This window comes from Mustela lutreola, chromosome 8 (assembly GCF_030435805.1).
Source record: "Mustela lutreola isolate mMusLut2 chromosome 8, mMusLut2.pri, whole genome shotgun sequence".
NCBI classification, from domain to species: domain Eukaryota; kingdom Metazoa; phylum Chordata; class Mammalia; order Carnivora; family Mustelidae; genus Mustela; species Mustela lutreola.
Genome location: NC_081297.1, coordinates 6,347,541 through 6,362,612, shown reverse-complemented (window position 1 = coordinate 6,362,612; position 15,072 = coordinate 6,347,541). Strand labels below are relative to the sequence as shown.

Here is a 15,072-nt window from a genome sequence, read left to right as displayed (position 1 = left end):
CAAGAAAATGTATCTTTAAAAAAGTGCTCTCAGATCACAGTGGAATCAAACTAAAGATCCACAGCAGAAAGACAGATGGAAAAAAAAAAAAACCACAAAATAATCGGGGATTAAACAACGCACTGTTAAATAACGCATGAATCAAAGACGACGACTAAGGAAACATTTTTAAATGTTTTGAAGAAAATGAAAATACAACCCACCAAAATCTGAAGGAGGAGTGGGAGCAGTGCTTAGAGGGAAATGTTTAGCATGGAATGCATACATTAAATACACACACACACACACACACACACATGAATTAGTGAAGACTACATCTGAAACTAATGATGTCAGTAAGTTGGCTAGTTGAATTTAAATAATATCTAAAAATATATATGAAATCAGTGATCTAAGCTTCTACCTTAGGCAACTAAAAAGGCAGAGCAAATTAAATCCAAAATAAGCAGAAAAAAATAAATAAGAAAAATTAGAGCAGAAATCAATGAAATTGGAAACAGGAAAACAATAGATAAAATCGAACCACAAGGTAGTTCTTTGAAACATCAATAAAACTGGGAAACCTGGGGTGCCTGGGTGGTTCAGTGGGTTAAGCCTCTGCCTTTGATTTGGGTCATGATCTCAGGGTCCTGGGATCAAGCCCCGCCTTGAGCTCTCTGCTCAGCAGGGAGCCGGCTTCCCTCTCTCTCTCTGCCTGCTGCTCTGCTTACTTGTGATCTCTCTCTGTGTCAAATAAATTTTAAAACATCTTTAAATTAAAATAATAATAATAAAATTTTAAAACCTGGGAAACCCCTAGGCATGCTAACCAAGAATAAAAGAGATAAGACACGAATCACTAATATAAGAAATGAAAGTACAGACATCATCACCAAAGGTACCACGGACATTAAAAAGATAATAAAGGAATATTGTAAATTACTCTATACCCACAAATGTGATAATTTTGATGACATGGACTCATTCCTTCAAAGACACAGTCTACCACAACTCCCACAAGAAGAAGCAATCGGAGTAGGCTTCTATTTATTAAGGAGACTGACTCCATAATTAATAATCTTCCCAGACGGAAAGCACCAGGCCTGGATAGTTCCACTGGTGAATTTTACTAAACTTTAAAGGAGCCAATCATATTCATTTTCTACCATCTGTTCCAGAAAGCAGGAGAGGGAACACTTCCTAACGATTCTATGAACATTCCCCGCACACCAAAACCAAAGACACCACAAGGAAACGACAGACGGTTCTCTCATGAACACAGATGCAACACTGCTCAACAGAAAATTAGCAAATGTGACTCCAACAATGTATGAACAAAGAACTATACATCACCGCCAACAGAATTGGTGCCACAGAGGCAAAGCTGTGGTTCAACATTCAAAAATCAATTAATATATCCCGTCTCATCCCTAGGCTAAGGATATAGTTTTGTGATATATATTATAGCTTTTATGATTAATTATATAGATATAATAAGGGATACTCACTACAGAGGAAAAAAAAAAAAAACAACTGATTCTGTCTGGTAGAGGTAAGGAAGGCATCATAAAGGAAGTGACACTGGTAGGAGGTCTTGAGAGATGAGTAGAATCTCTCCAGGGAAGGGTGGTTGAGGGAGAGGCACCTGGGCAGGAAGGTGACTCGTCAGATGTGGCTGGTGTGTGGTGTGCACAGGGCACAAAAGCTCCGGGGTCCCCTGCCTCTCATATCTGGCTACTCCACCCGCCTGCAAATCCCAGATTCCTCCAAGAGGTACATCTTAACACCCCTTCTTACACACACTGCATCCTGCCGGGGTCAAGCACGATAAGAAAGTAATCTTTATAAACCCAACACTGCCTCTCACACGAGGACCTTGACATGTCAAAGCTAATTGACTCTAGCTCCATTTATGCAATGGTAAATATCGCTGGTCTTTATTTGTCAAATAGCTGGAAATTTTCCTCACCTCCTCCTGCCCCTGGAGCTAGTTAATGGTTAGTTTCTAATTGCCGCCTCATGTTGTCTGGCGGGAGATTCTGTATGACTCACCGCTTTACTGACTATGACATTCCAGGAGGTCACTGGAGAAACACTCCCCCTGAACGTGACCCCAGGCACACAGGCTGTGACCCCAAGCAGACAACAGGAGATAGCCTCTCCTCTCTAAGTGTTCAGACAGCCATGAAATTTATGAAAAAGAAAAGAAAAAAAAAGGAACTAAGACACTTGCCACTTATAGTACGATGGAAAGGGAGAAATAAAATCTGTTCAGCCCACTTTTATAAGACCAGATGCTATTTCCCAAGGTTGATAGGAACCCTGAACAGCTAGCTCCACAGAAAAGAATATTCCCATCCTTCCAAATGTCTAAAATATGCATATGCATGTTAGATAACTGACTATGAATGAAAACATTCATAACTATGCATGTTAGGTATCTATTAATGTTTGTAACACTATACATTACAATGTTAAGAGCTGTCACTTCAAAGACACAAGATATTGTAAATGTTCATGTATACATAATTTTTTTTTTTAGATTTTATTGAGAGAGAGCACAACAAGCAGAGGCAAGGGGCAGAGGGAGAAGGAGAAGCAGGCTCCTCACTGAGCAGGGAGCCTGATATGGGGCTTGATCCCAGCACCCCTGGATCATGACCTGAGCTGAAGGCAGATGCTCAATGAACTGAGCCACCCAGGTCCCCCTACATAAACATAATTTAAATTTACCTAAATATCACATATATGATGGTGCATCTTCATTCAAACGTTAAAATATTTCAGAATAAAAGTAATTAGAAGTTATGGCTAATGCATTATTATGATCTTACTTAGATCCATGATCTGCTTAGGGATAGTTAGTAACAATAGCTGAAAATGATCAAGCACTTACAGATTAACAGACTGCTCAGAGGTTCATGTGCATCTTTACAACACCCTTACAACAGCAGTCCTGGCATTCTCCCATTTTGCAGATGAGGAACAGAGGTCTGCACTAAATCAGCCAGGAAATGACAGGCCCCCAATTCTAGTCTGGATCTAAACTTTGATTTGAAGCACCCCTCTACGGTCTCCTTGAAATGGCCGCTTCGTTTCTATCCTGTCACTAAGCATTTAATGAGCATGCGTAGAGAACACTACACCAAGCACATAAAAAATGTATATACGACGCAATCTGTCCTCAGCAAAACCGTTAAGTTTAGTAGGCAGTATCAATTTTACCTTTCAAATCACTAGGCAGAAAGCAGCTTTATTCACAAGAGGAAAAAAAATAAGAAATAAATTTCCTTCAGTGGATAAATGGTTAAATAAACCCTGGTACACCCACATCGTGAAATATTACTCGGCAATAAAAAGGAATGAATTAGTCATACATGCAACATTTTGGAGGATCTCAAAGGAACTGTGCCAAGTGAAAAAAGTCAGCCAAAAGGTTAAACACTGTAGGATTCCATTGATGCAACGTTCTTGAAATGACACAATTACAGAGATGGAGAACAGGTTAGTAGTTGCCTGGGGTTAGGGATGGGAGGTGGGTGTAGCTCAAGGAAGATTTATGTTGATGGAACTGATGGACTCTGGTGAGTTACAGGAATCTACACATGTGATAATATTGCATAGAACTATTTACACACACACACTCACTCACGAATGCACATAAAACACGGGCAATCTGGATAAGCTGTGGGGACGGATGTCGATACCCTGGTGATGACATCGTATCGCAGTCATGGAGGACGTTGCCATCGGGGGAAGCTGGGTGAAGAGCACAAGGACCTCCCTGTGCCTTTTGTCTTGCAACTCCCTTGAACCTACAAGGATTTCATAGTTTTTAAAAGAAATTTAACTGCTATGCAAATAATTCTCCTTTTTTGGAGACTACTGAACTCTACCGGGGGCTGCGACACCTCTGTCGTTGCCTCCAGGCCATTGCCCTGAGAAGCCAAAAATTTTGTTGGTCCTTGGCAGAACTCAAATTCGTGTTATTGGAGCCAATAGTTAAGTAAAGTCAGCTGTTAACATGCAACTAACCTACCAGGAGTTAAATGACAACTCCATATATAGAGATGTTTGGTTTTTGCTGAAGCATCATCTTTTTGTTAAATGGATCCGCAAACACGCATTTGGTACTTTTATACATTTTTTTAAAGGATGGCCTAAAACATATTATAACTCATCCACACAAATAAATAGCAACTCCTTCCACTCCCACGTCAAGCTTCTTTTTGAAGAATTATCCTGTTTGCTATCTATATATAAAATATGCTACCCATGAACCTGATTCAGAGGCCAAAAATCCCCCCAAATTAAGGTAGCATTTGGCTAACTACTCTAAGCGACCAAAGTCTTCTTTTGGGTGAACAGAAGCATCGGTCCTTTTCACCAAAATCTTCTACTTCCCTAACAGACTGTTTATGCACCCAATTTTGTCAAATACAAAATGCCAGGAATTGTAAGAAACACCCTGATTTCAGAGATATCCAAGCATGAAAGAGGTGCATCTTAACATCAGTGGAACACCGAGGCACCTGGGTTGTTCAGTCGGCTAAGTATTCAACCCTTGATTTTGGCTCAAGTCATGATCTCAGGGTCATGAGACTGAACCCCCTCATCAGGTTCCACGTTGGGTATGAAGTCTGCCTAAGACTCTTTCTCGCTCTTGGGGCACGTGGATCGCTCAGCTGGTTAAGCATTTGCCGTCGACGGGTCAAGATCCCAGGATCCTGGGATAGAACCCTGGAGCTCTCTACTCAGTGAGGAGCCTACTTCTCCCTCTCCCTCTTCCTCCCCTGGTCTGTCAAATAAATAAATAAAATCTTTAAAAAAAAAAAAAAAAAGATTCTCTCTCCCACTACCCCCTTCATGCTTACACATTCGTTCATAAACAAAATAAATAAATACAAGAATCAGTGGACCGCTGTAATATTCCATCCAAACACCTCCAAAATTCTGCCCAGATACCTCCAGAGGTGACCTCTATGTTTATTTGAAGACCAGGATCCTTCCTGACACCATAAAGAAAATGTTTCTATTTGTGGTGATGTAATCCCTCCACTTAAAGGACAAGGTCCAAACAGAGGTTTCCTTTTCGTGTGATAAGAACCTGTACGGGCAAGGCCCGAGTGTGTGGTTATTTGCATTAATGAGATGAGCTCATGTGAAACTTCCCAGAGAGACCAGGGCCTGGGGTCCGCCGTGTGCGAGCGGAGACCAGCTGACGGGAGGCCCGTGACTCATCGATCACTGGCTCCATCACAAGGCAAGGATGCATTCCCTGGGATAGATAATCAGCTACTTCCTGCCTGTGGGGGACCCCAGCAAGGCTCAGCTGAGTCACACAGCGATGACTAGGGTGACTGGGCTGAGTCACAAGTCAGCTATGCAGAGAAGTCTTCCCCAGTAAGCACTCTGGTGTTTGCACCGGAGATGGGGGGGCCACGTCCAGGAACCAAACGGGCCCTGCCACCAAGACAACAGAAAGAGGGAGGGTGTGACGTGACCACCAGCTGCTGGAACCAAGTCCCCACGGCCCAGCTGGAGGGTTCGTGGGACCAGGTAAGAAGCCACCGATGTTAGCCTCCAAGAGAAATCAAACCAGAGTCCCCTAATCACAAGAGAGATCTCGAGACCTCCGTCATCATCCAGTCCAGGAACACGTACACCTGGTTGAAAAAAATTTAAAAAATCCTTGCTCCACTAACCAACCATGGATATTTAGCATTTTAACCATGAAGGAAGGCATCAGACCCATCAGCGGTGTCTGTGCCTGCGACCAATAAAAACCATATGTTCACGTCACTTTCTGGTTGTTGCCAATATCTTCAAATATCCTCGGCCCTTTCCCTCTCCTTAGAGATCACGGCTGTGTTAGACTTGCACGATATCTTGCCTTTTAATCTGCTAGTCAAGCAGCACCTGTGTTACTCTTCACAAATGTCTGGTATTTTGAAACTGCTTTCAATAAACATGCTTAGTCATTTGTAGTATTTTTTACATGGAGGCATTATTCTGAGAAAGGGTCCGGAGTCAACCTTCCATCACCAAAAGGGTTTGTGGCAGGAAAAAGTATAAAGATGTCGTATTAGTCAGCTAGGGTTGCCGGAGCAAAGCAGAACAGGCTGGCGATTGCAACAGAAATTGGTCTCGTGCTTCCAAAGGTTGCAAGCCCAGATCAAGGGGTCGGCAGAATGGGTTCCCTCTGAGGCCTCTCTCCTTGGCTTGTGGACAACGGGTTTTCCTTTTGTCAGTTCACATCGTCCTCCTTCTCAGTGGGTCCCTGTGTCCAAATCTTCTGTCTCTCCGGCCACCAGTCACGTTGAATGAGAGCGCTCCCTACCAACCGCATTTTAATCTCATTACCTCTGCAGAGACCCTGTCTCCGAGTAAGGCCACATTTGAGGGTACTGGGGGTTAGGACTCTAACATATGGTTTTGGGGGGGACATAATTCAACCCACAACAGACACATCCTTTCGTTCAATCTCCCTGCTTTCTTCATGGGGGGTCTCTGGCCCCGGGAGTGGAGCCACCGAGAAAATCGCTGGCGGAGCAAGGCTGCCAAACGCCTCGCTCAGGACTGAGAGCTCCGGAAACTGCAAAGCCCTGCTCGGCTGTGGGCCAACGGGAGCCTCCCTCCTGCGACCCTCTCAGAAGCCTGAGACGCCCGATCAGAATGCAAAACCTTTCCCCTACCAGAGAGCCAGTACTCCGACCCCAGACAAGGGGCGGGCACCACGTGTGATACGGTTTCTTTACTTTCTGCCTCATCTGTGATTGTAGCAGTGGTTCGGACCACCTGCAGCACAGCATACAGGGTGGCGAGCAACGGGACGCAGGGAGTCGCCTTATGGTCCCCAAGAAAATGCCTGCGACTCTGACTGCCCTTACCATGCAGACGATGTTTGAACTTTATAGGAAATTGAGAATGTTTTCTCGCTCTTTATGTTTTGTCGGGGACCCTCTCTCATCAATCTCCACCTCGGGCCTACTGACGCGACCTGAAATCCTGCCTCCCGTGTCTGGTCCTGTTCTCAAGAGAGCTGAAATGGGGTGCCTGGGTGGCACAGTTGTTAGCGTCTGCCTTCGGCCTAGGTCATGATCCCGGGGTCCTGGGATCGAGTCCCACATCAGGCTCCCTGCTCAGCAGGAAGCCTGCTTCTCTCTCGCCCACTCTCCCCGCTTGTGTTCCCTCTCTCACTGTGTCTCTCCCTCTGTCAAATGAATAAATAAGATCTTTAAAGAAGAGAGAGAGCTGAAATGGACTCTTTCCACATAGCCGAGGGCTTGCACAAACCCAGGATGAGGAACGAGTCCGATGGAAACCAGGCAAAGCAGAGAGCTTCTGGGATCCAGGGAGACCTAGTTCAGTGCATGGGCCAGAATCCATACACCTGAGTGTCAACTCAGGGTCTAATTAAGAAACCAGCACCCCCGTGTCTTACTGGGGCAACCAGAAGGATCACCTTTAGGCAGCCTGAAGTCACGGCAGGGAACTGGGGAGACACTTGCCTACGAGTCCTAAAGTGACGTCTGGGACACTTGTCAGCTCTGGAGCAGTGCCCCCATCAGCCCTTTATCAGAGTGTACCAGCCTGGGGACAGCCCCTGCATGGCGTGAACTTGGGGCAGTCTGCACTTCACCATGTACTCAACGCATTCACAACGGTTGTGAAGCCTGGGACTGCGGCATCCGTGTCTTCCCTGCTCGATCAGAAGCACTAGGAGGGGGGACACCTGGGTGGCTCAGTGGGTTAAAGCCTCTGGCTTCAGCTCAGGTCATGATCTCAGGGTCCTGGGATCAAGCCCCACATCGGGCTTTCTGCTCAGCAGGGAGCCTGCTTCCCCCTCTCTCTCTACCTGCCTCTCTGCCTACTTGTGCTCTTTAAAAAAAAAAAAGAAGAAGAAGAAGAAGAAGCAGCAGCACTAGGAGGACAGGGGCCACTGCGTGCCTTTCCCGGCAGCGCACCTCAGTGCTAAGCACAGATTCCCACACAGGGCCAACCCCGATCCATATTTGCTCAGCAAATACATGAATGGCTCCCCGACTCCACACCCACCTCTCTGAAAGCCTGTGCCCTTTTGGAGCACTTTCTCCCTTTCAAGTTTACCCAAGTTCATTTAAATTTAGCTTTAAAAATATGCCCAGAGTACAGGAGCCAAAAAGCCCACCACAACCTGCTTTACAGACCCACCTCTCGGACACGGCGCTGTGGCTCTCAGGTCCCCAAACCCCTTTAATGCTTTCTACCAAGCAGGCACACTGTGACTTCCTGTTAGAGACTCATGGCTAAGGGCTGACCATCTCACACAAGGTCAAACAGTGAGAGCGTAATCAGGGCATGATAGGAAATATATTTGGTATTTGTCCCCTACTTCTGGGGCAGAGTTCCGAAAACCCTAGGGATTTTCCGAGTAACGGGAGTGTTGTTTGTTATTCATAAGGCATTCCTTCTGAGCACAGCCAAATTTTTGCTCACGAGGTGACCCGGGTGGGGCTTTCAGGACCCTGGACCCCTCAGGAGTGCAGTGGGGCCTGCAGCTGGGCTCTCTGAACATTCTAGAACAAGGAGATGAGCTTCCTGGCTGGGGAGTGTGGAGAGGTGCTGGGAGGGGGGCCCAGCAGAGAGATCACGGGAGCTCCACTCCCATCTGGGTGCGTGTTCCTGAGTCTCCTCCTTTATAACCAACCGGTAAGGACAAGTAAACTGTCCCCGGAGCTCTGGAGCCGTTTGAGCAAATCCTCAGTCAAGGGGCCGACTTTCCCGGCGTTCACAGAAACAACCTAACACTTGCGATGGGTCTCAGGAGTGGGGGGACAGCCCTGTGGGACTGAGCCTGTCACCTGCGAGGTCTGCGCTAACCCCAGCAGACAGTGCCAGCATTTCACTGAATCAGGAGACACCCAGGGGGTGAGAGAGAACAGGTTGTTATTGGGGAAAGCCCACGTCTCGGCTCGCAAGTGTTCTGTTTAATCAGTGCTGAGCAGGGACTGGCGCGCAGACCCGGCGGATTCACACACGCTGTTTACCAGAGGGTTGTGTCCGCTGCCGGATGTGGCTCTGCTGCTTTCAAAGTCTTTTTGGCTTCCCAGCCCACCTCTGAGCACTGGGACCACGAGGTTCACCCCGCCACCCCAAGCCATGTCTACACTTTGACTCGCTGCCACTCGGCTCCCAGGCTCCCAGCAGGCTCCCTTGAGAGCCCGTCAGTGACGAGGGGACTTCCCGGACTGTCCCGCAGGCACCAGGAAGTAAACTAAAGAGGACACTTTTTTTCAGTTCTCAGCCCTGTCTTATCTGAGTGTGGCACACAGCGCTGACACCCAGAACCCCCCGTACCAGACACACAGCAATCACCAGTTCCTCTGTTCCCTCTGATGATGACCAAACATCTCCCCACCTCCTGAAAATACCAAGGTCCCTCCCCTGACCCTGGGAGGTCCTCATTACGATACCTGCAGTTAAAAAAAAAAAAAAAAGTGAATGTATAAAGAACAGATTTTTTGTCTGCACAGCCTCCTTGGATAGATTTTAGCAAATTGCATTACACGGGTGTTTCCAGGAGAATCTGTTTAAATTCTAGACACATTTTCTCTTGGCACTTGAAACCAGGTTCCAGACAGCGGAAGTGGTTGAATACTAATCACTTGTAGCCGAGGACATTTAAAGACCCATCTTTTACTTTTTTTTTTACAACTTGAATCATCTGTTCCTCATGCTTCTTGCCCAACCCGCTTTTCAGAAAAGAAGTTCGTAAACCAGCAAAATCCATACTTGAGATGAGATCAATGAAATTAGCACGCGGGCTTTCCTTCCTTCATTGATTCGACAAACATTTATCGGGTGTTTCCTATCCCCAGGCAGAGGACTGAACGCTGGGGGGAGGGAGCGATGAATGAACACTGGCTCGGGGCCTACCCCCAGGTGCCAGAGTCTCGTGTAAGAGAGCAGGCAGGAAGGAAAGAATCAGACCAATGAGTGTAAGTCAGTGACTCTGGGGACTCAAGGGCAGAGAGGCTAGGCCTGCGGCCTAAGGAGTGCATTTCACAGGGATTCGAGTTGAGCGAGTTCCAAACTGGGAAGACTGCCCTCCGGACTTGACACTAGGTGTGTCAGAAGCTAACTGGGCAGGAGGGATGGGGGACACTTACTAGGCAGATGCCCCCCAGCAAGTGCAAGGTCCTTCCAAGGGAAGGGCGCACGGCCAGGTCAAGGGAACTTCAGAAAGTCTGTATGACTGCAGGAGTAAATGGTCTAACATGAGGCCAGGGGAGTGGACAAGGGCCGGGCCACCAGGCAGGTGGCGAGCTGTGCTAAGCACATTTGTCCCAAAGCCCAAAGAACAACTGGACTCCCTGAAGGGCTCTGATCACGGGGCTGACACAATCAAAGCATTACCCGAAAACATTACTTTCACAGTAGCATAATGAGTAAAATCATTCCTGTTGTACCTGTCATCCGAAATAGAAAAACGATACGGATTATCATCTCCTCTAGAGATGACAGTAATGACACGCTGCAACTTGGAGGGTCACAACACACTGGGAGCTAAAACATGGGACTCTTGTCCCCTGTTCCCAAGTCTCTGGACATCAGTTTTTAAAGAGTAGATTGAAAATTTGCCCATTTTCACACTGGGTGACCCTCTCAGCTTAGGCACTTGATACGCTCATGGACTTCTGAAGTGCGTGCGCGGGTATAAAGAACTCAGCCGGGGGTCAGAAATGCAAGCCGCCTGATGTCTACTGCTACGAACCGAACCGTGAAGCCCTGCTCCCTGTTCCCTCGGCACGCTGGCCTATTTCTCCTCCCTTTCTCGGCTCTCAGTCACCCCAACTTCTTAACTGCTGTGTTACTCTCTAAGGCAAGTCAAAATCGGCCTAGACCATTGAAATGTAAACGGAGGGAAAGAACTCAGGGCTCCAAAGAACAAGCAGGAATTGTGAAATGTTTCATACACTCAAGGAGTTAAAATACAAGACTAAAAATTTCAGCAGAGAAAAGGAAATTATTTCTTTTAAAAAGAGCCAATGGGGGAGGGGGTGCCTTGATGGCTCAGGGGGTTAAAGCCTCTGCCCTCGGCTGGGGTCATGATCTCAGGGTCCCAGCCTTGATCCCCCATCGGCTTTCTGCTCAGCGGGGAGCCTGCTTCCCCACTTCTCTCTGCCTGCCTCTCTGCCTACTTGTGATCTCTCTCTCTGTCAAATAAATAAAATCTTAAAAAATAAAATAAAAAATAAAAATAAAAGGCATCTACAAAAAAATTATGGGTAGAAAAATTACACACTTTCCTTCTGAGATCAAGAATGAGCCGAGAATGCCCCTATTGCCACCTGTATTCAATGCTGTACCAGAGGGCTGAACGGCAGTAAATCATGATACATGGGGAAAGAATAGAATTGGAAAGAAAGAAATAAAACTGTCATCATTCTCTAACTACATAATTGGTTTATGTAAAAAGTCAAAAAAAATTACAGATGAATTATTAAGAGGTAGTATGTGAGACAAACCATAAGTGACTCTTAATCTCACAAAACAAACTGAGGGTTGCCGGGGGGAGGGGGTTGGGGAGAAGGGGGTGGGATTATGGACATTGGGGAGGGTATGTGATTTGGTGAGTGCTGTGAAGTGTGTAAACCCGGTGATTCACAGACCTGGGGATAAAAATATATGTATATAAAAAATATATGTTTATAAAAAATAAAAAATAAAAAAAAAATTAAAAAAAATTAAAAAAAAAAAGGTAGTATGTGAATTTAACAAGGATAATTTCTGAAAAAGCAATTATTTCTACATTACATACATAATTAGAATCATACATAATTAGAAAATGAAATCTTTAATATACCTTTAATCCCTTTCTGTTTGATCTTTGTGAATGTGTTATCCAGTCCAAAAAAAAAAAATGTTTTTGATTAAACAGTCTTCAGTTGTGGAAAAAGAAAAGATAATTTCTAACAATAGCATCAAACACACACATACACACACACACACACACACACACACACACACACCCTAATCTGTAGGATAACAGCAGCCACTTGAGTTTAAAACTCTCCACACCACCTCCCCCAGACGGCCCAAGATCACCAAGGAGTGAAAATAAACCACACACGCCTTTGGCATTACCAGAATCAGGAAGAACTTCAAGTTATGCAGAGAAATGTGCACTTAAGCACAACAAAGCTGTCTTGGGAGCTCTGCGGGGGTTCAAGACCTTGGGAGTCAAGAGTGGGGAGAGGAGTCTTAGGGAAATTCTTGAAAAAGAAGAATCCTGTACGCGGTGCCGTCACGCTGAGCTCTGTGCTCAGAAGGACGTTGCACTTGGTTTAAAGCTCTATTGTCACCCCCTTGAAATTCTTCACAATATCGTCTTTGAACCAGTGCCATCATGCATGGGAATTCAGGGAGGCTCAAAGCGAGTGCAAAGAAAGTGTGTAACGCCCGCAACCGGGTAGGTGAGAAGAGAGCCCCAGAAGACCACTGAGTTTGACCCTGAACTTGTTTTGACCGCATACAGAAGGCAGTGTGTCTGTCCTAGGAAAGGCTAAGGACCAAGCATCATCTTCCTTCTCTCCATTCACTGACCACATACGCTGAAAATTATGCCACGAAGGGGGGGGTTGCGATAGACACCCCAGAGTGCCTTTTCTTCTCAGCCCTTCGTCATGCATCAGTAACCCAAAGGTAGCAAGTGTTGTTAGAAGGTGAGCATATCTAGAAGTGAAACAGAAACACTGGGGTTAGCTTTGTACGACCATCCCAACTTCTTCCTACGAAGAAGTACATATGCACATCCGAACCAGGAAATATTCACCGTGTGATTTTGGGGGGTTCCACTCCGAAGTCCAAGGCTCTTATATTTGCACTTAAAATTGCCATGGTGATATAAAGAGGAAGAGTAGAATTCATGCTACCGTTCAAATTTAATTTTTTCTTTACTTAAACGAGATTAAATAGCAGATAAAAAACACCATCGCAGATCAGGAGATGGCAAAAGAAGGGAGCGTGCTTTATACGCCGTGTCCTTCGTGACTTTTTTGCCCTTTTGACCAAAGCGTTGGGCATCTTCATTTTGCATGTGGTTTCCAAATGATGGAGAAAGTGTGTTGCTATTGCCCGCGGGCATTCTCACTCTGGAAAAAGGGAAACACAAACATGGAATGAGGAAGACAGAGCCTACTTCGCATGTGTGAGACACACGCACTCACACCGACCTTGCAAAAAGAGCCCCTTGCTCAGTTCAGGGCTCTTTGGTGCTGAAATTCTGGAGGAGTTTTGAACAAAGGACCCCTCATTTCATCTTGCACTGGGCTCCCCGAATTATGTAGACAGTCCTGCATGATGGCAAGGTGACCCATGGGTCCAGTTGGAATTGGAGACATCAATGTAAACTTTTGTTTCTTACGATTCTACACATGCGGATATGTTATAATCAGCGTATGGTTTTATTTACACACATGCCCACACATTTATCATAGGCCCAGCTATTGAAAAAGCAAGGAATCATCCTCCATCCAGATCCAGGAACAAGGGTTTATTGGAAACATGGCTTGTTCCATCGCGGAGACGGCTAAGGCACAGAGGAGCATGGACTCTTGGGTCAGAAAGTAGGAAATTACTCAAAAAAAGAGAGGGAAACATGTCAAAGACAGAGGAACCAGCTCAACTACCCCAATTTTGGGACAATCTGAGCATCAGGAAAGAAAGAGAGAAAGAGAGAGAGAGAGAGAGAGAAGGGAAGGAAGGAAAGACAGGGCGGGCGGGGACCAGAGCGGAGGACGGAAGGGAGACAGTGATGGACTGTGATTCAGTGACTAGAACAGGAATCTGGGAGTCCATAAAATAAAAAGCAGAGAAGTAAATGAAGAAATACATGAGGGGGAAAGCAGGGCTCTTCCTGACAGTCCAATGCTGAATGATAAATGTAGAAGTGGTAGAACTGGAAAATCACCTTTTTGCAATCATTACAGCAAAGATTGGTTTGGGTAAGAATCATCAGCAGATGCTAAAATTAAGAGAGACGGTTTAACAAGGAGCAGGATATTTTCACGGTTTTAGTGTTTCCCCCCTAGACTGCCTGCTAACTTCAAGGGGAAAGAAAATACGTGTGCAGTGGAAAAACCGAACGCTACTTTGGGCGGGGGACCAAAACCATTAAGAATGAGACGCAGGTATCATGTGCCCTCAGATGGAGTATCCTGAGAGAGACACGCACCAGAAAAGCACCAGTATCGTTATAAGAAAACATTAAAAACCGGGGCGCCTGGGTGGCTCAGCGGGTTGAAGCCTCTGCCTTCAGCTCAGGTCATGATCCCAGAGTTCTGGGATCAAGCCCCGCATCGGGCTCAATGCTCAGCGGAGAGCCTGCTTCCTGCTCTCTCTCCCTCTGCCTGCCTCTCTGCCTGCTTGTGATTTCTGTCAAATAAATAAATAAAATCTTAAAAAAAAAAAAAAAGAAAACATTAAAAACCGAAATAAGAGAAAGAATAAACCATATTCATGGATTGAAAAAAACCCAGTACTGTAAAGACGTCAACTTTCCCCAAGTTCTCTATAGAGTCAATGCAGTCTAAATAAACACCCCAGCAACATATTTATGACAACTGAAAAGCTTATTCTAGAATCAGATGGAAATCTGATGGGCCAAGACTAGCGAAGACAATCTTAAATAAGAACCAAGTGAGATGATTTACTCTATCCAAAAACAAACCTTATTTTAAAGCCACATTGATTAAAGTGATATTGTGCACATTTAGATAAATAAATCAATGGAATATAATAGAGAATCTAGAAATGGACCCTCTGGATTTATAAGAACATGGCCCTGGAGAGCAATTTGGAAAAGACAATCTTCTAATTAAGTGATGCTAAGTCAATTAGAAGTGGAGGTCATGAGGCAAGACTCCTACGGGTCACGAAAATCAATTCCAGGAGGACTGAAGGTCAGTGTGAAAGGCAAATGATAAAACTTCTAGAAGATTACTGTCCCAGCTACCAAGCTCTGGGCTCTCAGCTCCAGACCCCCTCTCCTGTGCTTGGTGACTCAGGGGCTGGGACTCTACATCTCTCCTTTGCCGGCTGGCTTCCTGC

At 45.6% G+C, this 15,072-nt stretch overlaps 2 long non-coding RNA genes across 2 annotated transcripts in view; both read right to left on the bottom strand.

The window, feature by feature from the left end:
• LOC131838077 (uncharacterized) overlaps positions 1-9,349 on the bottom strand; it is a 36,029-nt gene extending 26,680 nt beyond the window's left edge. Inside the window, exon 1 of the long non-coding RNA XR_009356462.1 lies at positions 9,009-9,349. This is a non-coding gene — a long non-coding RNA (uncharacterized LOC131838077). The remainder of the gene's footprint in view (positions 1-9,008) is intronic.
• The window catches only part of LOC131838075 (uncharacterized), a 68,702-nt gene that overhangs the window by 37,254 nt on the left and 16,376 nt on the right, over positions 1-15,072 (bottom strand). The window lies entirely within an intron of this gene.